At 40.4% G+C, this 21,858-nt stretch overlaps 1 pseudogene; it reads right to left on the reverse strand.

Annotated features, from left to right (window-relative positions):
- Positions 1 to 3,978: 3,978 nt before the first annotated feature.
- LOC132885336 (serine/threonine-protein kinase D3-like) overlaps positions 3,979 to 21,858 on the reverse strand; it is a 47,083-nt pseudogene continuing 29,203 nt past the window's right edge.

Raw genomic sequence — 21,858 nt, forward strand, 5'->3', positions numbered from 1 at the left:
GGATATACCAGGGGTGGCCATATTTCCTGTATTCTGATGTATCTGGTGGCATATCTGGTGCCTAACTCATGAACAAAACCCATGTGAGCCAATAGGTCAGAAATCTCATCTCATTATCTCTAGCCGCTTTATCCTGTTCTACAGGGTCGCAGGCGAGCTGGAGCCTATCCCAGCTGACTACGGGCGAAAGGCAGGGTACACCCTGGACAAGTCGCCAGGTCATCACAGGGCTGACCAGGCCCGACCCTTACCAATTTGACACCCTAGGCAAGATTTTAGGTGGCGCCCCCTCCCCAACACCAGGTAAAGCCACTGATAGTGTATCTATACTAACAAGAAATGGAATAGCTTTGTCTTAAAACATTCTTTTATTTAAACAAAAAAATTGCACATTCAAAATACTTAATTAAAGGCATTAAATAAAGAAATTGCACATTCAAAATATTTAATACTGAATTAAAGAAACAAATACAAAATATGAACTGAATATATGAAACAATATAAATGGCTTACATAAAGTATTACATTTACAGTACTCCCAAAATAAAAAATGTAAACAAGTGTTGTAATTCGTAAATGCAATATAAATAAGGCATTGCACAAAATAAGATATTAAAGAAACCAGTGTGCATGAAAAATACAAGGATTTAAATAAAAATAAAAATATATAAAATTGTGATATTAAAAATACCTCTAGTGGTGTTTTTTGGTACTGCCTTCAACTTCAACTATTGAAAAACTAAATGTAGAACAGGGGGGAAAAACTGTTGATATGTAACTATATGTGTATATGTTGATATTGAATATAGTACAAGGGAAATACTAGTTTACTATATGTTGATATGTTGTGCTGCTTTCCTATTTTTTTTTCTCAGCACTTTGATGTCTGTCCTGTCTCTTTCCACGTATGGGAGAGTGAAAAACCTAATTTCAGCTCCTTTGTATTTATGCTATTTGTAAAGAGAACACATCCGAGTGCTTGTTTCGTTTCCCTGCAGTCTTGACGCACTGAGATTGTTTCTTGTTTTCAACGCGTTTATTATATTTTCCTCCAGGAAGCTCTTCGCAACATGGTTGCTTGAATGAGCTGCTAAACTGTCATTTTAATGAGAACACAGATCAACAAAGCAACTTTGTTTTATTAAAAAAAAATGTGCCAGGCACCATTGGAATATCTCGCTGCGAAACGTGTTCGGTGCATAAAAGACCTTTACTTCAGCCCAGACTGCTCAACGACACCAACAGACTGCTCCAAGTGCAGCCATATTCAAAACAAGCAACAGATCTATGTCAGTTATCTACATTATGCAAAAACACTCTTTAGCCAACAACACTTAGGCTATTACATGGCCAAAACAGACAATAGCCGCGAATGTGCACTTGCGCGCCCGAAGACACACTATGGACCCTTTTCACGTGACGTCACAACAAACGCTGCCGCCATTTTGGACATGTACTACCAGTAGTTTACCACAGCCAACATTGAGGAACGGCAGCAAAGAAAGTGTTTATTTTCAGCAAGACTTCCATCATGCCACTATATTGTTGTGCACCTGGATGTAGTAACCATCAACAAACAAGGCAAGGGTTATCATTTTATCGGATCCCGGTAGATGCTGACCGACGGAGAAGATGGATAGCGGCATACCAACGCTTGTGTATTGACCACTTTGTTGGAGGTAAGACGAATAAAATTAGCCAGAAAAGGCATTACATTGCTGTTAACATTCCATTCTCGTTTACTGTAATTATGATCTGGCAGCTATTTACACTGGATCCAATGTAAATAGCTGCCGGAGCCAACGTCCGAGGTTCCGGAGCGCGCTAGCTCGTGGCTGGCCGGAGCGCGCTCCGGCAAGCTCGGACGTTGGCTCCGGCAGCTATTTACATTGGATCCGGTGTAAATAGCTGCCAGATCATAATTACAGTAAACTAGTAAATACAGTTTTCTGCATCTCGCTCCTTTTTCTTTTGTTTGTCGCCTTCCTCGCATTCAAACCGATTCGAGCCGAAGCCCACTACATGTCCAAAATGGCAGTTGCATTTACGAAGGTCACGTGACTGAAAAGGGTCTATAGACAGGGTGAACCACTGTTGAGCGCTTATTGTTTCATGATTAACAACCACCACCACACCACACCCCACCCCGCTTTTTTTTGACAAATCGCACCCTGACTACATGCTTTGCTGTACAATTAAATGAGGCTAAGACATTATAATGCTGACTCGTTTTCAGAATAGTGGAAGTCATAATTTTTCTCCCCCCGTTTCTGCGCCCCTGGATGGACGCAGCGCCCTTAGCATTTGCCTATATTGCCTATGCCACGGGCCGGCTCTGAATTACATGCCAACTAAAATGTTTCAAGCATTTTTCTATTTTAATTTGGATAATTATGGCCAACAGCACAAAAAATCTCATGAGAGAATATTTAATTTTGAGTCTGAGGGTTTTTTTTTTAATAAAAAGTAAAAATAAATCTGTCTAGTTCAGTACATGTTCAACAAGCATATATGGGCGTACTGATCAGGTGTAATAATCAGACTTTTGACCATATAATGAAGTTAATTAGGCCTGTTATAATGTATTAGCACACAGACTGTAATTTGTCTTAAAGGTGCCCTTCCACCAAAAACATTTAATACTGGCTCTTTTTGAAATACCATAGTTCACTCTGAGTTGCATATGCATGCGAAAACGTAATTCTACTCCCATTCCCTGTATCAGCTTATGAAAGAAAATAGTCGGAAAAACGAGCAAATCTGAAAAAGCCCTACGAACTTACGTCACTTCGAAAATTAGTATTCATGGCCTCGCCCACCTTGGCTTGCGACCGCCCACGGGAAGAAAGTTCGGATTTAAGCACGAGGAGAGAGAGCAGAGCCCACCTCGTCAGTAGCTAACGAAGGGGACCTAACAGCAAGTTGAAAACATGTCTGAACAAGTTCGTGCCTGTGTTATTTGTGGCAGTAAGACATCAATCTTGCATTTCTTGCCCAAGATAGAAGAGCTGAAGAAGAAATGGTTGGAATTTATCTTTGGAACACCACCAGCGAAGTATAATGCAGCGTTAGTACTGTGTTCTGATCATTTCAACCACAGTGACTTTTCAAACTTCGGTGCCTTCAGTAGTGGTTTTGCTTCGAGGTTGTTTTTAATACCTGGATCTGTGCCATCAAGATGATCGACCACCAGCTCACAAGCTGTACTGTAAGTAAAACATGAACTTTTTGTTCGAAGGTTTTTGTCACAAAATAGCATGTTCATATTCTCCATGTAAGCATGCATGACATGGTCACAAGCTAGGCAGGGATGAGAGTTTTCCACTTTTTCTGAGTAAAAAACGACCTTTTTATATTATGCCAAATCCGTTGAGAATTTTTTTTATTAATTTCGGGGGGTTGGGGTATGTTCCTTCATGCTGTTCAAACTTTATTAACTCCAACGATGTTTACACATTATTTGTAAGTCGCCATCTTTAGTCTCGTTTAAATCTCGTTGAATGTGATGTAAAATTCGTGTTATCTACATTGTTATTCATCAAAACATCGATGTCGAGACCATAATAGCCAATCAAAACAGTTTTTACAAAAAGACACCAACATCCGCTTGTTCTGACCCACTGGAGGTAGCGTCACAGTGCTGTTAGCCAATCAGAGGTAACACGTTTACATGTCATGAATATTAATGAGTAAGAGCTGAAATCCTGTCATTCTCCTGCCACCCGCTCCTCCACCAAACTAGAACAGCCTGAAACAGGACAACCACAGCATTTTTCACCAAAGCGGGCTCACAGGGCATTCATTCATACTAGAGACCACCGCACAATTAATGAAAAAACGATGCAATGAGACCTTTAAAAGTAACAATTCTACACTTCCTGATGGCTTCTTTATTTTGTTAGTGCTTTGCATAAGTGACACATTTTATATACACTTACTGTATACTGTATTTTTAAATCAATAAATTAAAAACCCAAATCCAGAGTTTTGCATCATTTTATTAAAAATAGTCAGTGTGCATAAAATGTACATCACATCAGGGCACTGGATTCTGTACAGTCCACACGCCACAGTCACAGGTCTCCTGATCAAACTGAGGTGTCCAGTGTACGTGTGTGTTAGTGTCCCTGCTCTGTCTGTAGATGTGGAGGGAGACTGAGGCCTTTCTCCTGAGCGTGGCATCTCCAGTGCTCATCATCCGAGTCATGAGTGAGGTAACGGCAACCCAGACGCTGCTCAAACTGACGCAGGTCACACCACAGTTGGAAGTTCTGTAGGCACACATGCACATGAAAACATATTTACAAATTATATTACTGCATCATTTTCACATTTTCTTTCTTTCGTTCTGATTCAGCCCAAGTTTTGTTTTTTCAGCTTTTTAGCTTTCTTGTTGGACTCGTTGTTGGAAGTAGAAGATCCTCCACAAGTGGGTGCTGCTGTATAACTGTGAATCCTGGCAATATTTTATCCTCTTCAATAGACCCCTTTCACATGACGTCACCGCGCCGCGAGATTTTGTTAGGCGCCATATTGGAAGACCAAGTACATGCACTCACAATATAAAACAAAGTGCGAGCGAGAGTAAAGTGACACGATGGATGATAATTCTGGTTATGTGAGTACATTACCAGCTGCAGAAAGGGCACGGTATGTGGAGAAACTGGCTGTGATTGATGGGTTTGACCCATATGATAAGACTCGCGGCAAGGGAGAATGGAAACATAAGGAGGACCTGACACCAATTCTGCCATCTGTTTGCTACCCAGACATTGTAAACTATTTGTTGTTTACACCCAGTGCCTACACTCAGTGTTCGAACTATGCCGATATTTTCGGGGGGCCCCTTTTTTTCCCTTGGGTGTGTGTGTGCTTGCGCTTGTCTCGGAGCGCGGATCTCCAAACACATGAGAAGCCTATCTTACGCACATATCACGTGGACTCCACACCTCCACGCACGCATCGCGTCTGAAGTCATAACTCATCAGGGGAAATCGTGTCCGCATTGGCATGTTCAAAAAACAACCTCGCGTCAACAATGATACCACACGCAAGAAAAAAAAAACAAAACCACAGTCAGGCTACTCAACAACCAACCTGGCAGCAGCGAGCAAGCCCCAAACCATCCTAAATTATTATTATTATTATTATTATTATTATTAAATTGTAGAAGTCTGGGAGGCTTGCTCCTCATACAGTTATCAACTTGGGGCCAGGTTAGCATGTTTTAAATCTGAATTTCTTGCGTTTGCTTAACTCAAAGTGTCCACAGATCATGCACAGACTTATCCATTATATCCACAGTTTTTTGCCAAGTCTCACACAGGTTTCTTTCAAGTCTACTGTTGGGCCAATAAATCATAAATAAAACAGCTCAGATTTGTTTGTTTAAGTCGTTTACCACTCCACTTTATTCTCGTGGGTTCACATACCGCTGCCGTTATTATCCCCTCATCACGAGTTTGTTGGTCTTCCAAAATGGCGCAGGGTCTGTTTACTTCCGGTTTCGGGTGACGTCAGTGAAAGGGGTCTATAGTCTTCTCTCTGTCGTTTTGGCTTTTATAAGCACAAAATCAAGCATTGCACGTGGATTGAAAGCACAACACACTGTTTTATATGTGTGAGGGATTTTAAGGGTTAAAACACTTTACCCTGATTAACTAGAATCACAATCATCTTGTGCCATGGTACTCATAGTGTGATCCCTGAAGCAGAGCCAGATGATCTGTGATTTGTTTTAATATTAGTATAATTCGGTACAGCTGAGGTCTGTAAATTTTTTTTCTCTTTTTAACAGGATCCAAAAAGTTAAACAACTCCTGATCTTGTGCATCACATAAAAATATGTGCGGATGTATAGGATTTACTATCATCAGCTTGCCTCGCCTCGCCTCCACCCCCCATACTGAGACCAGGATTAAAAGGTAATGTTACCTGGAGCCAGGGGTGTCCCATAGCTTTCCCCACACTGAACCTGCGGCGCACCACCACCTGCAGCAGGTTATTAATCAAACTCACCGCTGTGAGAAAAAAGCAGAGAAAATCAGTCATCAGTAAAAGTCAAGTTGATTAATCACAGATTCATCAAAGTTTTCAGCATCAATTTAATCAAGCCAGATGTACATTCAGGTTTCTAGAACAGTCTGAGTTTTATGTCTCACCCTCGAGAGAAATGAGGGCCCACAGATGACGTGGGTACATGAAGGCAGCGTTAGTGATCTGCTGGTGAATGTCTTCATCCTCGTTGAACGGAAACGTGCCGCTCAGGCTGACATACAGGATCACCCCTACAGCCCACATGTTCAGGGAGCGGTTATAGCCATGGCTGCTGATCACCTCGGGGGCAAGATACGCCGGCGTACCCACCACCGAGCGCCGGAAAGACTCCTCACCGATGATCCGCGCAAAACCAAAGTCACACAGTTTCACCTGAAACACAGACAGTGTGGATATGTTTCAGCTTGTACTGCAAATGTCTGGGGCTTATTTAAATGTAGATATTGATACACTCACTGTGCAAATCATCCTATATCATATAGTAGTACAATAGTAAAAAAGAAAACATCATTTAAATAGACAGGTTCAAAATCCTGTTCCTTGATGACTTCATCCAGTCTACAATCCTACTCTATTACAACTCATAAAACATTTGATCCAATAAATCTGCGCTAATACAAGTAAACCGTACAGGGAGATTAGGAGCATGGACAGAATCTGATCTCTGCTCGGACATGTTTGGGGAAAGCAGGCACTGGACAAAGCGAGTCAAGAGACACACCTGAGGAAAAGGATCTGGTGAGGCAAGCAGCACGTTCTCAGGTTTAAGGTCACAGTGAGCGATGTGTCTCATGTGCAGGTAGCGCAGAGCCTCCAAAATCTACAGAAACACCCAGACACACCCAGATATCAACATCTGACATCCAATAGCAAACAAGCATCATCATGGTGTGGCAAAATATGTAAGGAATAGAACACCTGAGGGTGCGCAGTTACAGGAAAACAAGTACCATACAGTGTCTTGCAAAAGTATTCTCCCTTGGTGTTTGGCCTGTTTTGTCCCATTACAAGCTGGAATTAAAATGGATTTTATGGAAGGTTAGCACCATTTGATTTACACAACATGCCTACAACTTTAAAAGTGAGAATTGTTGTTTTATTGTGACACAAACAATAAAGATGAAAAAACAAAACTGGAGTGTGCATAGGTATTCACCCCCTTTTATACGGTATGAAACCCCTAAATAAGAGCTGTAAAGTTCTTGAATTAAACACTCAGACAAAGGAAATTCTGTAAATGAATATTTCTTTACTTCACTCTCTCGAACACATTACAGATTATGTTATCCGCCTTCTGGCTTCTTCCTCTCTCGCTCCTTCCGCTTCCCACCTTTCTAGCTTACCCCCAAAGAGTAAACCTAGCGCCCCCTTGTGGACTGAATTAAACAATGAACATATCATTGTGAATCATGAACATTACAACACTTCCTTTTTTTTAAGTTTAAATTGTGAAATGAAATTATCCACATTATTCAAAGTCAGCGAGATATGATGGGGGCCCTCTGTTCATCCTGACTGGGTTCCAGCAGGACAGTGACCCTAAACATACCGCTAAAGCTACATTGGAGTGGTTTAAAGGGAAACATTTAAATGTCTTGCAATGGCCATGTCAAAGCCCAGACCTCAATCCAACTGAGAATCTGTGGTCAGACTTGAAGATTGCTGTTCACCAGCAGAACCCATCCAACTTGAAGGAGTTGGAGCAGTTTTGCCTTGAGGAATGGGCAAAAATCCCAGTGGCTAGATGTGCTAAGCTAATAGAGACATACCCCAAGAGACTTGCAGCTGTAATTGCAGCAAAAGGTGGCTCTACAAAGTACTGACTTTGGGGGAGGGGGGTGAATACATATGCACACTCCAGATTTCGGGGGGGGGGGGGGGCATCTTAATGATCTTTTGTGTCACAATTTTAAAAAAAATAAAAAAAAGCCTTTAAAGTTGTAGGCATGTTGAGTAAATCAAATGGTACTAACCTCCCCCAAAATCCATTTTAATTCCAGCTTCTAATGTGACAAAACAGGACAAACACCAAGGGGGATGAATACTTTTGCAAGAGACTGTATCTTATCCTTTCTAAATTAAGACCAGGAACATCCATAGTGCTACAGATTCCAGTGTTTTCCTGGTTTAATACTTAAATAACAAGAGCTTGAGAATCGGTATCTGAGTGGTGGTGTGGAGTAAACACAATAGAATAGTTTCCATTTCAGACTGATAATTAAAATAATAATAATAATAATAATAATAAAACATTGATTATAATATAGCACAGATTTCCATGGCTACCTGCATAACAAGGAAGCATGTGGTGCGTTCAGGAAGACGTCCATTCTCGTTGGACAGAATCATCTCCAGCATGTCGCTATGGAGCTTCTCCATGATGACAAATGTCCGCTCAGGTGTCTCAAACATGCCTTCGAGTACAATGACTCCAGGATGGGACAGACTCTGGACACACAAACATCCAGCATTAACAAGGCAATATAGCAATCATTTTCTGAAACTAATTCCACTATAAAGAACACACTCATTCAACAGACCTGCAGTATTGCCACCTCATTTTTGCTCTGTCTCTCCTGCTTGGCCGGGAAGCGAGTTTTATCAATGACCTTAATGGCTACTGGTCGTCCCGTCTGCCTGTGAGTACCTGCACACAAACCCAACTCTCTGTACATGGCCAGCTCTTCATGGACTAACAGTGTAGATTACTTATCACTCTGAATGAACACCTTACCTCCGTACACCACTCCAAACTGACCTGATCCCAACACTTCATCAGAGAAAACCTGATACAGCAAACTAATATCCTGAGAAACACCCATGACAGTGTTAGCCCACACAGAATACAGGTATTTCCTGCAACAGCTGTATGAGAATAAATACTCACCTGGATTTCTTCACTGATGGCTCGATCATCTAGATAAATAACAAACAGCAAAACTTTATTCTCAAGCAATTTTTTTTCTGTTCTCACTCATTACATTCACCAATCCTTACACTTCAGTGATTAATGCACACTGTGCTTTCCTCTATAAATATGGATCAAAAAGATTTATATTAAAAAAAAAACTCATACAGGAGACATAGTGGGCCTAAAGTGTGAAAGTGGACTTATAGATTATCATTTAATTCTAATCTGATTTGCGTATTTAGTAGTTTTCAATACTTTTGCATCATTTCATTTACAGAACATGCCTACAACTGTGAAGATGTGATTTTTTTTTTAATTGTGAAGCAAACAACAAATCGCCAGATTTGACCTAGACACAGAAACGCTGTGTCCAGGTCCACTGCCACTGTTTCCCAAATGCAGGAAATTCCAATCTTGGACACCGCTACTCTCAACCAATCAGAAAGAACAAAACAACAATCTCTTTCTTCCGGTCAAATCTGGCAGGCGTTTAAACTGTTGAAGATGTGGGGGGGGGGGGGGGGGGGGATGCTCGACACCCCATTTGAAAGTTGGGAGCACTTCAAAGGGGTTTTTAGTGTGTGGTGCAAAACAAATGGTCACCTTTTTACTGTGAAGAATTCCAGAACCGTTGAAAAAGCTAATAAGAACATCAGGCCTAGACAGCCACTGTACGATGCCAAGTTTACGTACTCCTACGTGCGCTTTGAGTGCAAGCACCTTTGATGACCTTTACTTAGTTGATATACACTAAGGCCGGTAACATACAGGGCCCTTGGCCATTTTTTATTGATATTAATGTAAGATCAGTACATGAATAAATATATACATGTGTCAAAATTATGGCTCTCTTCGAGTATGGACATGGAAGGATTTTTCTTTTCGTTTACATGAATGTGCATACACAAATAGACCGTCATACTTGAATAAAGTACATAAGCACGTGTATGCACACATCAGTGCAGAAATTTAGTGCCACGGCACAACTTGACACATATTGGTGTCCTGCAGATGTTCTATATATGGAAAATGTAATAATTTTTTTTTTATCTATGCGCTATATACCGGCATATCTTACAACAAGTTGTAGTTTCCTAATTAACCATTTTTTTGAGGAGAAAGCGTGCCCGGTACCCGCAAGTAAGAACATTATTTTAGGGAAACAGCGGCGGTGACCGCAAGTAAGATATTTATTTTAGGGAAACAGCAGCGGTGGCCGCAAGTAAGATATTTAATTTAGGGAAACAGCGGCGGTGTCCTTAGCCTCAGCCAAACAGAAAACTTCAACGTGCATAACTACAACCCCGATGCCAAAAAAGTTGGGACAAAGTACAAATTGTAAATAAAAACGGAATGCAATGATGTGGAAGTTTCAAAATCCCATATTTTATTCAGAATAGTACATAGATGACATATCAAATGTTTAAACTGAGAAAATGTATCATTTAAAGAGAAAAATTAGGTGATTTTAAATTTCATGACAACACCACATCTCAAAAAAGTTGGGACAAGGCCATGTTTACCACTGTGAGACATCCCCTTTTCTCTTTACAACAGTCTGTAAACGTCTGGGGACTGAGGAGACAAGTTGCTCAAGTTTAGGGATAGGAATGTTAACCCATTCTTGTCTAATGTAGGATTCTAGTTGCTCAACTGTCTTAGGTCTTTTTTGTCGTATCTTCCGTTTTATGATGCGTCAAATGTTTTCTATGGGTGAAAGATCTGGACTGCAGGCTGGCCAGTTCAGTACCCGGACCCTTCTTCTATGCAGCCATGATGCTGTAATTGATGCAGTATGTGGTTTGGCATTGTCATGTTGGAAAGCGCAAGGTCTTCCCTGAAAGAGACGTCGTCTGGATGGGAGCATATGTTGCTCTAGAACCTGGATATACCTTTCAGCATTGATGGTGTCTTTCCAGATGTGTAAGCTGCCCATGCCACACGCACTAATGCAACCCCATACCATCAGAGATGCAGGCTTCTGAACTGAGCACTGATAACAACTTGGGTTGTCCTTCTCCTCTTTAGTCCAAATGACACGGCATCCCTGATTTCCATAAAGAACTTCAAATTTTGATTTGTCTGACCACAGAACAGTTTTCCACTTTGCCACAGTCCATCTTAAATGAGCCTTGGCCCAGAGAAGACGTCTGCGCTTCTGGATCGTGTTTAGATACAGCTTCTTCTTTGAACTATAGAGTTTTAGCTGGCAACGGCGGATGGCACGGTGAATTGTGTTCACAGATAATGTTCTCTGGAAATATTCCTGAGCACATTTTGTGATTTCCAATACAGAAGCATGCCTGTATGTGATGCAGTGCCGTCTAAGGGCCCGAAGATCACAGGCACCCAGTATGGTTTTCCGGCCTTGACCCTTACGCACAGAGATTCTTCCAGATTCTCTGAATCTTTTGATGATATTATGCACTGTAGATGATGACATGTTCAAACTCTTTGCAATTTTACACTGTCAAACTCCTTTCTGATATTGCTCCACTATTTGTCGGTGCAGAATTAGGGGGATTGGTGATCTTCTTCCCATCTTTACTTCTGAGAGCCGCTGCCACTCCAAGATGCTCTTTTTATACCCAGTCATGTTAATGACCTATTTCCAGTTGACCTAATGAGTTGCAATTTGGTCCTCCAGCTGTTCCTTTTTTGTTCCTTTAACTTTTCCAGCCTCTTATTGCCCCTGTCCCAACTTTTTTGAGATGTGTTGCTGTCATGAAATTTCAAATGAGACAATATTTGGCATGACATTTCAAAATGTCTCACTTTCGACATTTGATATGTTGTCTATGTTCTATTGTGAATACAATATCAGTTTTTGAGATTTGTAAATTATTACATTCCGTTTTTATTTACAATTTGTACTTTGTCCCAGCTTTTTTGGAATCGGGGTTGTATTCACCCCCCTAATGTCAGTACTTTGTAGAGCCACTTTTGCTGCAATTATAGCTGCAAGTCATTTGGATAAGTCTCTATGAGCTTGCCACATCTAGCCACTGGGATTTTTGTCCATTCCTCAAGGCAAAACTGCTCCAGCTCCTTCAAGTTGGATGGGCTCCACTGGTGAACAGCAATCTTCAAGTCTGACCACAGATTCTCAGTTGGATTGAGGTCTGGGCTTTGACATGGCCATTCCAACACATTTAAATGTTTCTCTTTAAACCACTCCAGTGTAGCCTTAGCAGTATGTTTAGGGTCATTGTCCTGCCGGAACGTGAGCCTTTGTCCAAGTCTCAAACCTCTGGCCGACTCAAACAGGTTTTCCTCCAGAATTGCCCTGTATTTAGTGCCATCCATGTTTCCTTCAGTCCTGACCAGCTTTCCTGTCCCTGCAGATGAAAAATATCCCCACAGCATGATGCTGCCACCACCATGCTTCACTGTAGGAATGGTGTTCTCAGGGTGTTGGGTTTGCGCCACACATGGCATTTCCCATGATGGCCAAAATGATCAAGTTTAGTTAATCTGAGCAGAGAATCTTCTTCCATGTGTTTGGGGAGTCTGCCACATGCTGTTGGGCAAACTCCAAACGTGTTTTCTTAAGCAATTACTTTTTTCTGGCCACTATTCCATGAAGCCCCATTCTGTGGAATGTACGACTTATTGGGATTCTATGGATAGATATTCCAGTCTCTGCTGTGGAACTCTTCAGCTCCATCAGGGTTACCTTTGGTCTCTGTGCTGCCTCTCTGATTAATGCCCTCTTTGCCTGGTCTATGAGTTGTGGTGGGCGGCCCTCTCTTGGCAGGTTTGTTGTGGTACCATGTTCTTTCCATTTGATGATGATGGATTTGATGGTGTTCCGGGGTATCATTAAAGATTTGGATTTTTTTTTTTAAGAACCCAACCCTGACTTGTACTTCTCAACAACTTTGTCCCTAACTTGTTGGGAGAGCTCCTTAGTCTTCATGGTGTTATTTGGTTAGTGGTGCCTCTTGCTAAGTGGTGTTGCAGCCTCTGGGGCCTTTCAGAACAGGTGTATTATATACAACCCCGATTCCAAAAAAGATGGGACAAAGTACAAATTGTAAATAAAAACGGAATGCAATAATTTACTAATCTCAAAAACTGATATTGTATTCACAATAGAACATAGACAACATATCAAATGTCGAAAGTGAGACATTTTGAAATGTCATGCCAAATATTGGCTCATTTGAAATTTCATGACACCAACACATCTCAAAAAAGTTGGGACAGGGACAATAAGAGGCTGGAAAAGTTAAAGGTACAAAAAAGGAACAGCTGGAGGACCAAATTGCAACTCATTAGGTCAATTGGCAATAGGTCATTAACATGACTGGGTATAAAAAGAGCATCTTGGAGTGGCAGCGGCTCTCAGAAGTAAAGATGGGAAGAGGATCACCAATCCACCTAATTCTGTGCCGACAAATAGTGGAGCAATATCAGAAAGAAGTTCGACAGTGTAAAATTGCAAAGAGTTTTAACATATCATCTACAGTGCATAATATCATCAAAAGATTCAGAGAATCTGGAAGAATCTCTGTGCGTAAGGGTCAAGGCCGGAAAACCATACTGGGTGCCCGTGATCTTCGGGCCCTTAGACGGCACTGCATCACATACAGGCATGCTTCTGTATTGGAAATCACAAAATGGGCTCATTAATATTTCCAGAGAACATTATCTGTGAACACTATTCACTGCGCCATCCGCCGTTGCCAGCTAAAACTCTATAGTTCAAAGAAGAAGCCGTATCTAAACATGATCCAGAAGCGCAGACGTCTTCTCTGGGCCAAGGCTCATTTAAAATGGACTGTGGCAAAGTGGAAAACTGTTCTGTGGTCAGACGAATCAAAATTTGAAGTTCTTTATGGAAATCAGGGATGCCGTGTCATTCGGACTAAAGAGGAGAAGGACGACCCAAGTTGTTATCAGCGCTCAGTTCAGAAGCCTGCATCTCTGATGGTATGGGGTTGCATTAGTGCGTGTGGCATGGGCAGCTTACACATCTGGAAAGACACCATCAATGCTGAAAGGTATATCCAGGTTCTAGAGCAACATATGCTCCCATCCAGACGACGTCTCTTTCAGGGAAGACCTTGCATTTTCCAACATGACAATGCCAAACCACATACTGCATCAATTACAGCATCATGGCTGTGTAGAAGAAGGGTCCGGGTACTGAACTGGCCAGCCTGCAGTCCAGATCTTTCACCAATAGAAAACATTTGGTGCATCATAAAATGGAAGATACGACAAAAAAGACCTAAGACAGTTGAGCAACTAGAATCCTACATTAGACAAGAATGGGTTAACGTTCCTATCCCTAAACTTGAGCAACTTGTCTCCTCAGTCCCCAGATGTTTACAGACTGTTGTAAAGAGAAAAGGGGATGTCTCACAGTGGTAAACATGGCCTTGTCCCAACTTTTTTGAGATGTGTTGTCATGAAATTTAAAATCACCTAATTTTTCTCTTTAAATGATACATTTTCTCAGTTTAAACATTTGATGTGTCATTTATGTTCTATTCTGAATAAAATATGGAATTTTGAAACTTCCACATCATTGCATTCCGTTTTTATTTACAATTTGTACTTTGTCCCAACTTTTTTGGAATCGGGGTTGAACCAACAGAACATGTGACACTTGATCTGTTGGTATATAATACACAGGTGGACTTTATTTCACTAATTATGTGACTTATTAAAGTAATTGGTTACACCAGAACTTTTTAGGGGCTTCATAGCAAATGGGGTGAATATATATGTACATGCCAATTTTCAGTTTTTTATTTGTATTTTTTTTTTCATTTCACTTCACCAACTTAGACTATTTTGTGCAGAACCATTACATAAAATTCCATAAAAAAAAAAACACATTTAAATTACAGGTTGTAATGTAACAAAATGGGTAAAAAGCTGGGGGGGGGAGTGAATAATTTTGCAAGGCACTGTAATAAGTAAGGAATGAAACACTTTGGAGCATGCTGTAATAGGAAAATCAATGACAGGCTGGTGTAACAGTTACAGCTCTGAATTTGACCCACACCCCAAACAACAGCACTTACCTCTTCTACCACAAAAATGTTTCAACAATTACATTTTTAATTATTAAAGAATGGCACGTCATGCTTTTTAACTGTTACTCTAGTTAGAAACAAGTTACTTCCTGCTAGCACTTGTATTTTAGGTGTTAGAGTCACTCCTTCACCAGCCTCTCTTTTTTCAGCTTGTGCAAGAGAAACCACAAAGTGTAACATCCTCTGGCTTGTAGACTTGTTGGAACATTTGCTGACCATTACAAAGCATTGACACAAACCCTAACCCTTACAGAAAATTTCACGTTTTTCTTTGATAACTAACAAAGTCTTAGGTTTTGTAGAGTATCCACCATACAAGTCTCTGTGAAAGAGACGTTACTATAATAATACTAGTGTAACAGAATGATTGCATTAAATATAAAGATATTGCACTTGAATTACAGCCAGAGCTGCTGTTATGGAAAAGTAAGCAACACCCTTATGACCAGTCAGATTTAAAAATTTAACGGTACTGTCGTCCAAGAGTATTTTTTTTTTAATTTACTTGTTTGCGCCATTAAACCTTGCAGCACCAGTGCAGAACTAAAGAAGCAAACATGTCTTGGTTGCTTGACTGCGTTTGGGTTAAAGTGGAAAGTGCTGTCATTGTTATTTTTTGTAAAGGTTTTAATTTCGGGTGTAATAATATTATGGGACATTTAGGAATACCTGGAATAAGTTCTTATAAACAATTGTGTGTGTGTGTGTGTGTGTGTGTGTGTGTGTGTGTGTGTGTGTGTGTGTGTGTGTGTGTGTGAGAGAGAGAGAGACTTGACTTTCAAACTTCATTTAATACAAATTGCTTACACAAGCATACCATGTCCTTAAAACAAAGTCTTTACAAGTCTTTACCAGTATTTAAAAATCATTAAAAAAAATAAATAAAAAAGAGTAAAAATGCAGCCTAAAATAGATAAATAAATAAATAAATAAATACACACATGCACAATTCTGATAAAATTGACACAGTTAATCAGGCTGCAAGTCCTCTAACAGGCTGTTAAAATTAAGTGTATCATCCTCCAGATAACACACAGCATCTTTATAACACCATATCCTCTCAAAAGCCCCAAGATCATTCATTTCACTGTAAAAACGAAAATCAATTAAAATTCTTGATTTCACCAACATCATAAAAACCATTAAAATATTGTAACCGGAGTCAAACTCTATTTTATTTCGCCTACTCACATAAATAGCCATTTTGGATTGTCCAAGTAAAAAGTTTAATAATTGACATTTAAACCTGCGTTTCTGGCAATATTTGAACCCTAAAATAAAAGTTTCCATTAAAAAGTTTTCATTAAAACCACCAAATAACCTTTCTAAAAGGGTAAAAAGAGGTTTCAGTCTCACACATTGCATGAAAGCATGAAAAATGGTTTCCTTCATTGTGCAAAAAGGACACTGTTCACTTACACTAGGATTTAAAACTGAAATAAAAGCATTAACCGCCACTGCCCCATGTAAAATCCTCCATTGTAAGTCCCCGCATTTCTTAGGTAATGGTGACTTGTGAAAGACCCGCCATTGTGGTTTAACCTCCTCAGTGATTTGCAAAACAGCACGCCATGGAGTGTCAATTCTTTTATCAAGGTTTTTTTTGTTCATAGCCAGAACACATAGTTTATACAATGCCTTACCAGAGGCAAGGTTACATCCAAGAAAAAATATAGGCTCGGATTTAAGTAAAACACCTGAGGAGTCATCCAAATTTGCAGTTACAGTAAAATCAGGAAATAACATCAGAGTCATTTGGAGACAACAAGCCCGCAGAAAAATCGTTCAACAACTTATTTTCATCTTCTGTAAAGAACCCCTTCCACTTTCCAAGAAGATGCTTTGTCATTCGAAATGACCTTACTCCTAATTGGTTAGCCACTGGATTCGCATTTTGAAACAAAGGACCTGCTAAATTGATCAAGTCATTCAGGGTGAGAGCCTTACAGAGAACTCCATTGAGGGCAGGAAAAGACTGATCATGTGAGAGGTCTAATATGGAGCCAGTGATCAAAGGCTCTTGCAGAAACCAAAAAAGAGATGTAGAGCTCATAGTCCTCCCAATCTTGAAAAGACTCCATACTTTAAAAAGGTTCCGATAAAAAATAGGAAATTTCTTCAAGTTCAGACGTTTAGGGTCCATCCAGAAAAGCGTCTTGTCAAGCCCCAGCCCCTCAAAAGTGCGCAGAATGACACAAGTTACAGCTTCCCAGCTGCTCTTCGCAGTCCCACTAAGCGGTCTCTGTATGAACTGTAGACGAAAAGCAGCCGTCCTGCTCTGTAAATGAACCAACCCGTGTCCCCCTTCTTCTCTGGGTAAAAACAAAACACTTTGTGGCACCCAGTGTAGGTTGTCCCAAAAAAAATTGACCAGAACAGATTGAATTTTTGAAAGCACATTGACAGGAGGGTCTATACAGGCCAGCCGGTGCCAGAGGGATGATGCAACCAGGTTGTTTATTATAAGCGCTCTGCCTCTATAAGACAGTTTATTCATTAAAAAGTCCCATCTACCAAGACGGCCTTTCACTTTCTCTAAAACACCTTCAAAGTTTTTCTGCATAAAATCATTATTCCCGATAAACACCCCCAGGTATTTAAAACCTTCTCTGCACCAATGTAGGTCCTCAGGTAAACTGGGTGGGCCATTCTTCCAGTCCCCCATCAACAAAGCCACACTCTTTCCCCAATTTACTTTAGTAGAGGATAGCAATTTAAAATCATTAAATAATCCCAACATGGCATTCACATCCCTCTGGCTCTTAACAAGAATAACCACATCGTCAGCATAAGCTGATAATTTAAACTTAAAAGTGCAATTTGGAAGCATTACACCTTCAACCTCATTTCTCAGTTTAATCAAAAGTGGCTCTATCGCCAAGGAATATAACATCCCAGACAAGGGACAGCCTTGTCTAATACCTCTAAACACTTTAAAAGGGGCACACAAGTCACCATTAACCTTTATTATGCTTTCAATGTCACGATATAAGACTTTTATATATTTAATAAAATCAGAATTAAAACCAAATGCGGCCAAGACATTCCATAAATAGTTATGCTCAATTCTGTCAAACGCTTTCTGATTGTCTATTGAGATAAGTCCAAAATCTAAATTTAGACGCCGTCCAACATCTACAATATCTCTAATGAACCAAATGTTGTCATAAATCAACCTTCCAGGCACACAGTAAGTCTGGTCAGGATGGATGACCTCTCCTACCACTTTCCTAAGCCTACTGGCCAGAACCTTTGAGAGCACTTTATATTCCACACATAGGACAGAGACAGGTCTCCATGACCTTATGTCATTTAGATCCCCTTTTTTTGGCAACAATGTCACCACAGCTCTTCAGCAACTTTGTGGCAGCCACCCATTGGTTAAACTGTCACTAAGCACCTCCAGCAAATCTGTGCCTACTTCAGGCCAGAAAGCTTTGTAGAATGCAACCGGTAGACCATCAATCCCCGGAGCCTTTCCACTCTCCTTCTACTTTGGAGCGCTGTAAACACTTCCTCCAGGGTTATCACCCCTCCGAGGATTGCATTTGCCGAGCTGGACATCTGGGGTAAATTGTTCAGAAAGACATTCTCTGGAGCCTGCTCATAGGAGATCTCACTCTTGTAAAGATTCTCAAAAAATACCCGTGCTCTTTTACGAATGTCAGTGTGAGCATACAGAATAGTGCCATCTTCTGACGACAAAGATTGCATTAGCTTTTTTTGACCGTTTTTCTTTTCCAAATTAAAAAAGAATTTGGTAGGTGCATCCATGAGTTCAATAGACTGAAAACGTGACCTGACCAGAGCTCCTTGAGCCTTAACCCCTAATAACTCGGCCAGTAAGTTCTTTTTAATTTTCAATTTTTCCGTTATATTGCCAGTTGTGTCCCCTTGAAGATTCAAAATCTCAATCTCTAAGGCAGTCATACGATCGGAGATGTCCCTCGTGACACTGAAGCTATACTGTTGGGACAACATTTTTATCTGGACCTTAGCAAAATCCCACCACTGCTGTATTGACCTAAAAACAGGCTTTGTACTCTTACACTGATCCCAAAAAAAATTAAAAACATCCCTAAAATGCTTGTCTTGCAATAAACTGGTATTAAAATGCCAGTAAGCGCTCTTTGGTTTAAAAGTACTAATAAATATGTTGCATGTTACCATACAGTGATCAGAAAACCCAACTGGTACAATGTTACAACTCCTAAAGAAATTGAACTGGTGTTTGAACCCCATAAAATCTATCTAGCCTTGCCAAGGACAGCATGTTATTATACGAGTGGACCCATGTATACTGCCTCTGATTTAAATGGAGACTTCTCCAAACATCTACAAGATTGTGAACCTTTAAAATTTCAACTAACTTTTTACGAGATGGCATGTGAGGCTCTATATGATTGCGATCTATGCCATTCTCCGTGCAATTAAAATCTCCCCCAACAAGCAAGATGTCTTCACAATCACAAGTTTTAAGAACATCATCCAGTGTTTGTAGAAAAAGTATGCGCTCTAACGCATCAGTAGGTGCATAAACACAAACAAACAAAGGTTTTACCATCATATTTGGCTCTTATTTTTAAAAGCCTGCCTTTAATAATTTCATTAATTTCATAGGAGCATGGAATAAAATTGTGGCTAAAAAGAATACCAACACCCCCACTATTTGAGGTGTTATGACTCAAAACTGATACACCAGTAAATTCACTCGCCCAGTCATCACTATTCCTTATATCTGTGTGAGTTTCTTGAACAAACGCAACATCAATTCTCTTTTGTTTAAAAGTTTCAAACACAATAGCTCTCTTATTTCGTTCCCTTGCTCCATTTAAATTCAACAAAGCAATTAGAAATTCACACATAAGGAAATATAAAATATAGAACTTAAGATACATAATGATCATAGAGAAAAAATACAATTGATTTTTAACATCACTATCATTTAACTTGCCCAGTATCTTTTTTAAACGGAAGCCCTCTTGATCAGTAAATCCCCCTTCTGACAAACAGTTTGGTCTTTGCAATAAACTGATCAACATCTGCAAAATGATCATCAATCCTTACATTCCTTGCATGTTTAGTTTTGGTTAAAAACGCTTTGATATCTTCCACACTGTAATTCTGTTGAGAAAAGCCGCTTGTGCGTAGACTGCAGGTAACACTACAGTCAGACGCATAATTGCTCTCACTATCAGGCACATCAACTGTCAGACTCTTCTTCTTTGCTTTGCCTTTAGAGCCTGGATGACCCCTTTTCTTAGACGGCATTTTAAAAACATTTTCAGTTTCTGTAGGAGGGTTATGTTCGTTAATAACTTCATTAAAGATTTGTTCCACTAGATCTGTGTAACTACCCTGCGAAGCAGCGGGCATTTCAGATTCCGAAGCGAGATCCATTGAGTCACCATCTTCTGGTGTCTCAGCCGGAGGGGCTACCTCTCCTTCTCCATTCCCATCACCCACACCTTCACCCTCCTCACCCGCAGGTGCCTCATCATTCTTAGTATTGGGTGTTTCCTGAGATCTTTCGTCACTGGGGATACCCTCTTTTAAATTCACATTGTTCGGTTTCACCTTATCTGGGCAATTTCGCGCCAGGTGCCCCAGCTGTCCACATCCAAAACATTTCAATGTATTTGTGGTCACATAAATCATGTAATTAAAATCGTCCACCTTAATATTCAGAGAGACTTCTCCTTTGTCCTTCAAAATTATATAAGCGAACCTTCGAAATGAGACAACATGCTTTAATAGCGGAGATTTGGTTGCCATTGGTATCATTTTTGGGGGAGATACTACTTTTCCGTAACGGGATAAGACCTCTGTAAGCACATCATTGCTAATAAAAGGGGGCACATTAGAAAGCAATACTTGTCTTGAAGGTCTCGACAAAGGTAAAACGGGGAGAAAAACCTCTTCAACCACTACCCCAGTCTCCTCCATTTCGTTTACCAAATCAACAGAAGCAAGGAATAAAACCACTGCCCTGTTCATGCGAGACGCAGACAAAACATTATCATGGCCAATTAAACCTCCCACAGCCAAACTGATCTCCTCCACTGAAAGAGGTGAATCTATTTTAATACCATGCTTCCTCGTTAGAAAGCCAAAACGCTGCTCAGGTGCACTTCGCGCCACCATACTTCCAAAAGTAAGCAGACGCCTGGCACGTGCACTTTTAACAAAATTCAAACAACAATAAACTAACAAACCGTATACAAAAAAAAAAGAAAAAGATAGAAAAAAGGTAGAAAAAGGACAAAAGTTTATGGCACAGCGGCCAAACTTTCAGCACGCACTCACTCACACACGCTCCACTCCACCCACTCGCACCGCACATGCGCAGAGAGAGAGAGAGAGAGAGAGAGAGAGACCTGCAGGCCCTGCTGTGCTGAGGCCAATGCTCTGTAAAGGCATGAGCGCGAGTCTGATGGCCGACTCCCAGGCTGCTCCTTCTGTATTTGCGAACACACAGTAGACCACAGAACTCGTCAGCAGCTCAAATGAATGACCAGCGTCATCCGACTGCACAGTAACAGTGAGCTGAGATGAACCTCGAACCTGCAGCACTTCAGACAGAGGCAGCTCCTGTACAGCAAGGAGGAAGGATTAGGAACAATGTGTGACAGCTTATGAGAGCCAAACACAGAACATTTACATTTTTAAAGATGCCATATGAGATAAACAACAAATTATGTTATATGTTTTATATATATATATATATATATATATATATATATATATATATATATATATATATATATAAAATAAAAGTAAATAAAGTGGACATACTAAAAAGGATGTTAGATTTTTGCAAAGTGAGGACGAGAACACCTG

Source organism: Neoarius graeffei, chromosome 1, assembly GCF_027579695.1.
Source record: "Neoarius graeffei isolate fNeoGra1 chromosome 1, fNeoGra1.pri, whole genome shotgun sequence".
NCBI classification, from domain to species: domain Eukaryota; kingdom Metazoa; phylum Chordata; class Actinopteri; order Siluriformes; family Ariidae; genus Neoarius; species Neoarius graeffei.